This window comes from Dermacentor variabilis, chromosome 10 (genome assembly GCF_050947875.1).
Source record: "Dermacentor variabilis isolate Ectoservices chromosome 10, ASM5094787v1, whole genome shotgun sequence".
NCBI lineage: Eukaryota > Metazoa > Arthropoda > Arachnida > Ixodida > Ixodidae > Dermacentor > Dermacentor variabilis.
In genome coordinates, this window is record NC_134577.1 from 45,585,974 (window position 1) to 45,596,610 (window position 10,637).

A 10,637-nucleotide genomic window follows, 5' to 3' on the forward strand; every position below is an offset into this window, starting at 1 on the left:
CTGCATCTTTACATACGGCAGTTGCACCTCACACATACGGATCTGTATCTGCACAGACTAAGCAGTTGCGTACTGTTGCATTTCACACACACGGATATGAATGTGCAAACAATGCAGTTGCCTACAGTTTCATCTTAGACATACGTATCACACGCACGCGCACACACGCGCACACACGCACGCACAGGCACACACACACTGATCTGTGAACAATGCAGCTGCGTGTAGTTGCATCTTACACGGCATATAGCACACACGGATTTGCATCTGCGCACAATGTGCGGTGCATGCAGCCGCGCTAGCGTAGTTGGCGAGACGCAGTACAAAACTACATGACTCGCACTCCAAGATTTGGACGACATGGCCACTAGCGCCCGCTATGCGGGATTTACGCTCACCCGTGGGGTGGAACGTCGAGTACCGGGGCCAGGTTTCCCGTACTCCACCGTGCTCTCGGTTGTGCCCAAGTCGTCCTCGTCATCATCGTCTGCGTGCCATGACAAGATGTATACGAGTCAGTCACAGCATGTAAAAACATACAGCCCTAAACGACACTGGGTTACACCATGCGCCACTTAGTCTCGCGTATTTGCAAATGCTCAGTTACTCGATAGCATTGAAAAAAGGCAATAAGGAAAGTTTAGTCACCATGTTGAAAAATGGAGAGAGAGATAAGATAACGGAGAGAAAGGCTGGGAGGTTAACCAGAGATAGTTCCGGTTGGCTCCCCTGCGCAGGGGGAAGAGTTTAGGGGTATAAAAAGAGAAACAGAGTGGAAGGGGAAGATAGAAAGAAAGAGAGACAAGCACGAACAAAGCGCGTACACTACAGAGCGCTGGGGGCGGCGGTCTCAGTCTGCCGTGAAGCCCCGTAGACCACAGGAACCTTAAAAACGCGAGTAAGGCCTTCAACGCGGATGTTCTTTCGGATCATTGGCCTAAAGCTTTTAGTTCTGATAGTGGACGATTGTCCAACTGGCCCAGTACTCTCCACATCACTTGTCTCTGAGCGCTATATCGCGGGGAGACACAGTAATATGTGCGAGCGCCTCGTCGATGTTGCATGTGCCGCAAGTGGGGCTGTTGGCCATTCCTATGAGGAGAGCATATGAGTTCGTAAAGGCAACGCCTAGCCACAGACGGTAGAGCATGGTCTGTTCACGTCGTGGTAATCCAGGCGGGAGGTGCATCCATACGTCCGGAGACAACGAACGCAACCGACGCATGGTGAAAACATTTGAGTCCCACAGGGGAAAAGTGCGGTCGCGGGACATCAATCGCAGCCCAGCCGCAGCGTCTGTTCGCGAAAGCGGAATGAAGACTCGTCGACCACTTTCATGTGCAGATCAGGCGGCTTCGTCGGCGTCGTCATTCCCGCTGATCTTACAATGTCCTGGAAGCCACTGAAAGATTATGTTGTGTCCTTTCACATGGCTTTGATGATATATGTGCCAAATTTCTTAGGCCAGTTGTTCATTGGGTCCGTAGCGCATTGGGCTTCGTATCCACTGAAGGGCTGCCTTGGAGTCACTAAAGGCTGTCGAATGTTGCGGTGGCTTCTGCTTAAAGAAATCAAGTGCAGCACGAAGCGCCGCGAGTTCTGCACCCGTCGACGTGGTCACACATGAAGTTCTTAATTTGATTTGATTACTTGTGAAGCTTATGCTGTACCCTTGGGGTACCAAGAGTGCCGTATTTTATGAGCCCAGTAAACTCGGTTTTACCGCCAATATTGTGTTTGGTAAATGAAAAGTACTGTTTTAGTGCTTTTATTTCTCGCATATTTAGCCCTCCGACACGCTCGCCTGCCTTCCAAATTGTCCTCTTCAGAAGCTTCTCTCTAAACTCCCGCCTGCTTTTCAACTGCGCCTACGTAGGGGCTGTGTTTTGTATACGTTTCCCCAACGCGTTCTGAAGTCGCCGCTCCTCGTCACTGAGAAGTTTGTTAGGGCGCGCCAGTCAGGCAATGGGAATCAAGGCTAGTACATGGTTTTATCTGATCTTCGTACTTCTGGCTGGAGACGTTCTTATGGCTTTGTTCATTACGCTTTGTCTGCCTTCATTGTCCTACATTTCAAAGCATCCTATAATTGGATAAATACAGAAGACACTGGGAACACACACAATCACTACTAATTGCAGCGATTCAACCTCCCGAGGTGGCTGAATTGAAACGCGTTCGCTTGCGCACGGGAAATTCATAAGGGCGTTCTACGGTGTTTGTCGATGCATGCGTCCGTGGCGCAATGGGCAATAAAGAAAATAAGGCATAGCATGGTTAGCCTTGGTTAATATTGATTGAAAGTCCAGGTTAGTCTGGTAGTCTAGCTATGTTGCGGCGTTTAGCCAGTCGTTCGGCGCGCTGTTCGTTTTCTGGGTGGGCGATTCGTTTCCTCTTCATCTCGTTCCAATGTCGATTTCGGGCCTCCTCCTGCTTATCAGAATTGTTGCCGTCCATACTGCCGCCTCAACTGTGGTTGCAGTGCACGCGAGCTCTCCTTTTCAATCCTCCGACATGTTATCAGGCATGCGACGCAGCTGGCGAGGCGAGCGCAACGACGAGGAGCGCGGTGTGACGTCATACCAAACGGCGACGGTAAAAAGGCGCAGCGCTGCGCAGCGGCCGAACACCTGTGGCTCGGTGCTACTAATGGCGCATGTGCAGTAGTGACTAGGGAGAGAGAGAGAAATATCCGCGGCGAGGCGCGCGTTGTGACATCATGTGCCTCCTCGGAGCACCGCCACGGTGAAATCGCAATCTCGCGGCCAGTAAAGCTTTCGCTTTAAAAAGAAGCGTCCGTGGCGTAATGGCTTCAATGTCGACAGTTCTAGATGTCCTGTGTTCGAAGCCTGTCGTTCGATTATTATAATGATGTTTATATGTTGTTAACACAATACGTTGCTCAAAATGACAAGGTTACGAAGCCGCTTGAAACCAGAAGGCCAAAGTTTAGGTAAAGCTATTTATTAACCATCATTTCCATGCTGGTTGAACCACCACGCTTACAGCTCCCGTAGACGGAACCTTTAGAAATTATTCTATGAAACTATATCTATGGTTTGGGCTTCGTGTGGATTTGCGTCTGCACCTGGCGAATTTCTGACATATTGTCGCGCGCGAAGTTTGTGCGGCCTACAAGTAGGTGGCAGTAAGCGTACAAAAGTTTCTGCACTCGTAGAAATTCGTCTATTCAAGCCTAGATGGCGCTGCGAATGTTTTGGGACACGAAACAGAAAGACGAAGGTAACGGAGCAGAAAATGGGGACCCCAGGCAATCTAGCCAAGGAATGCTACGCGTTAAATCGAGAATTCTCATGAAGCTCGTTTGAAACCCTTTCGAAACAGTGTTGAGCACGGCAACGCCACTTGGCTAAAGAAGACACTGCCAAAGAGTGTTTTTTCTATATATATTACTATATATCAGGTGATCCTCAAAATATGGCAAGCCATGACATATTTCATGCCACTGAACTTGCTTCCTGCATTAGTACCGTAGCTTTCGTAGCCTTCTCTGTAAGTTATGATTTGGACACCAGCTGTATTACCTGGACGGAAATGTGGCGCCACCGTCTATGCGAGCTTACTCGATGTAAAAAAAAAGTAAACGCGATGTGTGCGTTGCTTCGATCACCTCATTTTGACAGTGTTTTACAATTCACTACAACAGCCTGGTGGACATCTCGACAAAGAAACAATGTGAAAGTTGGAGGTGATTATTCAAACAATTGGATGTCAGTGACATAAATAGTTAGGGGCGCTTTTTGAACAAGACTCTCAACAACATGTCCTTAGTTCTATGCCCCCCCCCCTCTTTTTCTTTTTTTTTTATGTCGGTGCATGATAGCAGGGACGCTTGCAAACGCACTGTTTCGTGTTTAGCTTTCCAGCAAGACACGGTCTTCAAGGTACGGTGGGGTTCGAGCAGAAAGCTTCGCTTTAAAACGTCGTCGCAGGCGCTGCAAATAACCGCATTCGAGCAAGTTTGCAAGAATCGTGAGCAAGGATATATCATTACCGAACAAGTTGGTGACCACGTATATGCTGCACAGTAGCGCAAGTATGGCCAACACAATGCAGCACGTGACGATGAGGGCGAGGAAGAGCCTGTCGTCCCTGAACAAGTGCACAAACAGAGAAACGCAAACATTCACCGGCGATTTAGCGGTAACTTATGCGTTAGCATTACGTCTCGCACCTCTTTGAGGTTCGAGGTTCGGCACCCTTAATACGGAACGACACACACCCTGCCTCTGCGAGGAGCGAAGCGCAGCTCGCCATATTTATATAAAGAATGGTCTGTGGCAGCCAGCACAATTACAACCCTTGTGCTAAATTACTCGATGAGGCTGCCATTACTTCTATGATAAATTAAAGAGCGGAGCTGATTACGATAATTGCACTAACCAAAGTTTGAATTATTTACTTTGACGCACATATTTAAATCTACCAATTGCAGCTAGTGAGGTCGCAAGGCATATCGACTTGGAACGAATTCTGAGGATATGGCACCGGTTTCGAGATATGAATCGTCATATTGCGGCAAAATGCACTGTTGTTCAGCTTAGTTTTTAAAGAGAACGTTGTTTTGCGCATTGAATCTAAGCAGTAACTGGAACGCCAATGCATTTTGTCTGACACTTGAAAAATTAATATATCGAAACTGGTGCAGTCCTGAGAATTCGTTCTAAGTGGGTGTTACGTGTTGCGAAGTCACCGGCCAGAATTCGTAAATATATGTATGTGCCGGCAAAACGACGAAAATACACGCTAATGAGTGTAATCACAATGCAGAGCTCAGAGTGGTGTAGCGGGGCAGTAAAAGAGGAAGGGAGTGAAATGGCAAAGAATTATTTGCCAAAGAAGCGACAAGGTGCCGGGCAGCTTTCACCGAGTGTTACATTGTGACTATGCGCTGACAAAAGAAAACAAAAAAGAATGGAAATGTCAATCAAGTACCGCCACTGTACTTGATTCATTACGCACGGGGGCATTTTTCTTTTGCTCGCATTCTGCTATAATCTTTTCAGTCGCTCGTATTGGACCGTAATCGTATATTCGAGGAAATCCCCAATCAGTCTATCGATTCGAATAATTCGTAATAAAGATATTCACTCGACGAACATTTTGAGTATTAGCACACCTGCGATGTAGTGCCGCCTTAAGCTCCTTGCGGAGTTGGGGCACTACGTCATATGAGTGCGCACAGATTATCTATATCTGTATAATAAATTACATGCAACGAATTTAACGAATTTAACGAATGTGACCGCCAGTTGTATAAATGACTTGATGGAGCTAATTTTAACAAATAGCTGACTCATTAAAAATGCAAACACCATCTCCTTGTGTTACGTCTGAAGGCATTGCCATAACATTTCAGAAGTCTTACGTGGAAGTTCGCAGAAAATGTCCGGCGTTGCATCTGTGTTCTGTTACACTCTTAGCCTCGTTCCACATATATCCCATATAAGATAGTTGCAAGTTATAACACATAGTTGCGAAAATGTTATTCGCATAGCGGAACCTATGCGAATAGACATTAACGGTGATACGTAGCAAAGGCATGAAGCTCCACCGAAGGGGTAATTTGGTATGGTATGGTATGGTATTCCTTATGCGATGGCGCACACCCACTGTGGGGGATTAGCCAAGATTTGGATGAAATTAGGCTATCTTTATTAAAAACTGAAAATGGTAAAGCTAACTGGAGGAAATGAACAAAAATAAAATGTTTAAGAATTCAAGACAATCTCTTTGTAGTAATTATAAAATCCTCCACGGTTGAGCAAATATCCCTGTGGCACTGTCCAAGAGAAGAGGTTCCTAGAGAAAGGATATTTATAATTGAAAAGCTCAAACCAAGCTGTGTAAATCTTGATTCTAGATCTTTCCTAAAGAAGTGAAACGGCGGCAGAATAAGAAAAAATGCTCTATTGTTTCATCTTCTCCACAGACTGGGCACAGAGGGGAGAGCACCAGACCAGCCCTGTGACGATAGAAGTTTAATTTTGGTATTCGACAACGTAATTGGGTAAAGATGACTTCAGTTTTTCTGGTGTGAAAAGAATTTTTAGGCCAAGGGAATAGGAGGTGTCGATATTCTGAAAAATTTCCTACGGCTGGGTTCAAAAAGTCTTGAGTAATTGTATATCTCCTGAATCTAGTAGTCGTCAGGTAAGCTATTGTAGGAAGTAATGGTAATACAGGGCCACTGAGGGCCGCTCTCGCGAGACTGTCAGCCATTTCGTTCATGACTAATCCTTTATGCCTAGGCACCCAAAGCAATCTAATTAAATTTATGTGGGCAGGCACTAGAAAATGAAATGTACGTAAAAGGTTAGTGACACCATTTGCTGTGAGCGAGAAACATAAGGATAAAGAATCTGTTATAATTACTACCGCCGATTTTGACAAATTTAGTTTGCGTAAGGCTAGGACCACAGCTAGATATTCAGCCAAAAATACGGAATAAAAGTCCGGAATCCTGATTGCAAATGACCAGTTTAGAGCGGGAGAGAAAATGCCAATTCCAGATTTTTCTTCACACTGTGAGGCGTCTGTCGCAATGACCGTACTTATAGATAAACTCAATAAATGGTCCTGTAATAGGCCTTTTAATATATTGTAAGACAGATGTTTTGCATTATTTGGGTAGATGTCATATATAATTTGTAGGTTCTCTCGCACATCACAAATAGGCGGTACCTCCCAGAGACTTACATTTAAGGGATTGATCAATGTTTGTACGAAGACCACCTGTGGTGTATGAAAACGATGCCAGTGTACCCCGAAGAAAAGTGCAGGCTGGGAAATGAATATGTATTTCAATCTTGTAATAGGGGATTCATACAATTTGGTAAGTGGTACTTCTTTTTCTACATGTATGTGCCACTTACATTGTGAAACGTATGACTGGGGCGTGACTAATAAGCTACGTTGGCCTTTCTTTTTCTACAGAAGAAAAAACTGGTTCATGAATCGAACAGAAGAACCAGGCCACGGGCCTCTTTAAAATAATGTCAGAAGCCTTCAACAATTTGAAATGAATTTGAGAGTGGAGACCTTGCACAATGAGAACAAAATGCTTTTGCGGAGGACAATGCGAGACACGTTAAATTGCGCTGTTTTAAGTCGACTGAGTAGAACCAGGAGTAGTGTACACTTGCTACATTTGTTCGCACCAGTCGGGCTACAAAGACTCGAAGACGGCAGTACTTACTGGTCCTTCTCTGCAGGTGAAAACGAAATGCAGTTTTTTTAAAAAGAAGTCATGAGCCATTCCGCTGTATGAATGTGTAAAGAGCAAGGCGCAATATACCAGGACAAAAGAACAACACAAACGACAGGACCGGCGCCTCCTGTCCTTTGTGTCCTTCTTCTGTCCTGGTCTATTGCGCCTTGCTCTTTACACATTCAAGCATGAACCAACTCGCCCAAGCAAGAGTTTTACTTCCGCTGTGTGAAAGCGGATGACCAGCGAAACTGTTTAGCATATACGACACAGAGGTCACACAGAATTTCGAACATAGGTAGGGACTCATTTACCGTGATTTTTATGTACAGGCGCCGACAAAAGTGGTATATACTCCACGCAGATTGCTACTGCAGCGGCGTCGCTCGGCATTCTGGCGAGCTGAAGCACGGAACATTGACACGAGTCAAGCGACATGCTTGCAGATAATAAAGGGCACCCATTGGCTGTCTCGATCCCAGATGCTGCCTGTAGATGGCATTGCGATACAGTTTGCCGTTGCTCCGGCTCCCGCTGCGTGGAGTACCCCACTTCTGTCGGCGCCTGTACATTCGCTTGGACTACGGGACCGCCGCGCCAAGGAGTCGGAGTAAACTAGGCACGAGTGACGTTTCGACGGGAACGCCACCACGGGAGAGCGGAAGGAAAGGAGATACGCAAGCGCTTGGAACGGCGACAAAGAGAGGGCGGTGCGAACGTAGACATGACCGACGCGGGTCAAATGGCCGTCGCTTATCAGCGTAATATCTGACACGGGTTGTATTTGGACTCAAGATATTAAACTTATTTTTGCAAGTTGGCGGAGTGCTTCAAGCCCGCTTCACCTCCGCCGCGGGTCGACCCGGTATTGCACTATCTTCGGGATCGGCCCAGGGTTTTTGGTCTACGGACGCTGGAAACTAGCCACATACAGCTTCGCTGTAAAAATGATTTTTTTGTGTCTTTTGCATGCTAAAAGGACCATTTGACTAAGAGGTAAGACGCACTCGTAGACTCCGGGTTATTTTGTCCACCTAAGGTTCTTTAACGTACAACCAACGCACGTAACGCGAGCGTTGTTGCATTTTGTCCCCATTAAAATGTGGCCGCCGCGGACGAAAAGCGAACGCGCGACCTCGTTCTAAATAAATGTTTGCATAGTGTCACGAGTGGTGCTACACACCGGTAATTACAGAAGACGAGCGCACAGCAAGACAACCATTTATTGAGGCGAACTTGTGCCCCACATAACCAAAAGCAACTAGCCCAATAGCAACATGTGCAAGCATGGACAGCAATCGACAAAGAACGAACACCCCCTATCTGCGGGCAGTATTTAAAGGCTGTGAAGTAACGTGTGAAGTAACGTTTGCGCGAGTGCTCACACGCGTTAACATCCGTCATTCGGACGCCACCGGCACAGATGCAAAGCCCGAAAGGCACGTGGCATTGCTCCCCTCCAAAAAAAGCATCGTCTCGATGTTGAAAATAAGCACTTAGGTAAGTAAGTACACAGTACTAGAGTTCGTGGTGAACACAAAGTAAAGAAAAAACTACGCTAGAAGTTTTCTAACGTGCGTAATACGGCTTCATGCGCACAACATGAACGATTTCAGGCCGTGCGCGCCGTCGCTGAGAGTTCGTCAGCCCGTCAGGAATGACCTCATAGTTCAATGCACCCACACGGCGGACAATCTTGTATGGGCCGAAATAACGTCGAAGAAGCTTCTCGCTGAGGCCTCGTCGGCGAACTGGTGCCCATACCCAAACTTGGTCGCCGGGCGTGTATTCTTGATGGCGGTGTCGAAGGTTGTAGTGCCGGGCGTCAATTGCTTGCTGTCTTACTGTTCGTACTCGAGCGAGCTGCCGGGCCTCTTCGGCGCGCTGCTGAAACGTCGCCACGTCAGGATGTGGGTCACCTTCATTCACATGAGGGAGCATGGCGTCGAGTGTCGTAGTCACTTCCCGGCCGTAAACAAGAGCGAACGGTGTCAACCCAGTTGTCTCCTGAATGGCGGTATTATATGCGAAGGTGACATAAGGGAGTTAGCCGTTCCGTGAGACCATTATGGCCTCATCGTAGTATGGCCTGCATCAGGTCACTACAGAATGCTGTGCCCCTGTCAGTGATAATGACCTCTGGCGCGCCGTGACGCAGGACGATATGAAAAATAAAAAATCTGGCGGCTTCTTCAGCGGTGGCTCTTGAGAGGGCGCACGTTTCTGCGTAGCGCGTCAAGTAATCCGTCGCAACTATAATCCATTTGTTCCCTTCGGTGGACGTCGGAAAAGGCCCAAGAAAGTCCAATCCAACGTGCTGGAACGGTTTTCTCGAGGGTTTGATCGGTTGCAGGAATCCGGCAGGTTTCGTTAGGGGAGTCTTGCGGCGTTGACACTCTGCACGTACGGACGTAGTGCTTGACTTCTTCGGCAATACGCGGCCAGTAATAACTTTCTCGAATCCGCGCGGGTGTTCGTGCAGAGCCGAGGTGTCCAGATGTTGCTTCATCATGAGACGCCAGCAAAATTTCTGGACGTAGCGACGATGGTACAACAAGAAGGTAGGCCTTCTTCGTAGGATCGAAGTTCTTTTTGGTTAGGACACCATTTCTCAAGCAGAAAGCTGACACACTGCGCTTGAAGATTTGTGGCACCCTGTCACTTCGTCCTTCAAGGTACTCAATGAGGCCACTAAGTTCAGGGTCGGTCCGCTGTTGCGTGGCGAAATCGGAGGCGGTAACCATGCCAAGAAAGGTAGAGTCGTCGTCTGTACACGGTGGTGGTTGCTCGACGGGGGCTCGGGACAGACAGTCTGCGTCTGAATGCTTTCTTCCGTTCTTGTAGACTACGGAGATATCGAACTCCTGCAGCCGCAAACTCCATCTTGCGAGGCGTCCGGACGGGTCCTTCAGGTTTGCTAACCAGCATAACGCATGGTGATCGGTAACGACAGTAAAAGGTCGGCCGTATACATATGGGCGAAATTTTGATGTTGCCCACACTATTGCCAGACATTCTTTTTCCGTTGTGGAATAGTTTGACTCGGCCTTCGATAAAGAACGACTGGCATAGGCGATGACGTGTTCTCGTCCGTCCTGTCTCTGAACAAGAACGGCGCCGAGCCCGTAACTGCTGGCGTCGGTGTGGATTTCAGTTTCCGCCTTGTCGTCGAAGTGCGCCAAAATGGGTGGCGATTGGAGACGGCGCTGGAGCTCTCGAAACGCTTCTTGTGGTGCATGCCATACAAACGGGACGTCCTCTTTTGTCAGGCGTGTCAAAGGCTCTGCGATACGCGAGAAGTCTTTGACGAAACGTCTGTAGTAGGCGCAAAGTTCGAGAAACCTTCTGACGCCTCTCTTTTCACGGGGCGGTGGAAAGTGTCGCACGGCCGCTGTCTTCTCTGGGT

The 10,637-nt window shown here is 47.6% G+C and overlaps 1 pseudogene; it reads left to right on the top strand.

Moving 5' to 3' along the window:
* Positions 1-7,955: 7,955 nt before the first annotated feature.
* LOC142562601 (U2 spliceosomal RNA) lies at positions 7,956-8,130 on the top strand (annotated as a pseudogene).
* Positions 8,131-10,637: the final 2,507 nt, after the last annotated feature.